Below are 1,174 nucleotides of genomic sequence, written 5' to 3' on the forward strand. Positions count from 1 at the left end.
GAAGTGACAAGTTTGCCACAATGTCAGGTAGTGTAATGTTCATCTCTTCCCTGTATTGACAAAAGTGATCTAATTAATAGATATTTCAGACAGTGCACAATTTGCCACTTTTACAAAAATTATTTAAATGCCAGAAATACTGCACAATGAAAACACTAGAATGCCACTGTCAAAAGCTCATTTTACACTGCTGTGTGTTGGAAATTCTCCACATTGACTGCAACCAGCTCCTCCTCCTCTTCCTCCACACCTGGTGCATACAGGTCTGTGTATTTACTGTTGGGAAATTACAACTTCCATGTTAAAACATCTTACTAACAAATTTCTTCCCCATGAGTTAAATTAAAATTATTTGAGTCACTGATTTTTGGCTTACCTGTAGCAAGAAGTCTTGTCTGGATTTGTTTCAGGTGGATCCATATCATCAGTATCAGATATTACTATCTGAAAAACAAATTAAAATGTCAAAACAACAACACTGAAAGTAAGAAACATCAGGCTGCTGCAGTCTGCCTTATTACCTGTCCAGGCTGAATTGTTGCTGAATGTCCTGGTGCATCTCTGAAACATGATAAAAATTACAAAATTATTAAATTAATTAGTACTGTCCTTCAGGCCTACAACAGTCATCAAATAATGTAGACTATAATGAATACAGCCAAGATTCCTATTGGTTGATTAGCACTCAAAAAGCCGTCTCATTAAATATGTTATTCATTTGTTTATCCCTGACAAGGGCTAGATGCCAAAATGTCCTTACCTTTCTTTTTTAGATTTGTGTTTGGGAGTAGTGGTTCAAAAACCTGAGAGGAAATGCATAAATTTATCAGCAATTTGTAATAGCTTCCATAATTGTTCCCTTACTACGTACAGTATATATCACTGGTGAAAGGTTGTTTGTATTGACATAGATAAATCAATAAATACATTGATACATAAATAAGTATTAAAACAATAAATAAATAATTGATGTACCACAGTGTCTGCTCGATTGAATTCAGCTGTGCTCCTTGATGCAATGACAATTTCAGAATCAGAGTCTGAGGTATCATCCACTGCTGTAAAAACAGAAAATTCAACAGATCATGTGGATACTGAACATGTATCCTACAGTAGAGTATCTAAAATATGTGGAAAATATTGAATCATGAGATCCACTAACCTCCTTGAAAGT

At 34.7% G+C, this 1,174-nt stretch overlaps 1 long non-coding RNA gene across 1 annotated transcript; it reads right to left on the reverse strand.

Moving 5' to 3' along the window:
• Positions 1-62: 62 nt before the first annotated feature.
• On the reverse strand, positions 63-568 carry LOC121964288. The gene is made up of 3 exons (XR_006107338.1): positions 522-568; positions 377-444; positions 63-276 (listed from the first exon to the last, which is right to left on the reverse strand). It is a non-coding gene; the product is annotated as an uncharacterized LOC121964288 (long non-coding RNA).
• Between the last annotated feature and the right edge of the window lie 606 nt (positions 569-1,174).

The sequence above is a fragment of the Plectropomus leopardus genome, unplaced genomic scaffold (assembly GCF_008729295.1).
Source record: "Plectropomus leopardus isolate mb unplaced genomic scaffold, YSFRI_Pleo_2.0 unplaced_scaffold15045, whole genome shotgun sequence".
Lineage (NCBI taxonomy): Eukaryota > Metazoa > Chordata > Actinopteri > Perciformes > Serranidae > Plectropomus > Plectropomus leopardus.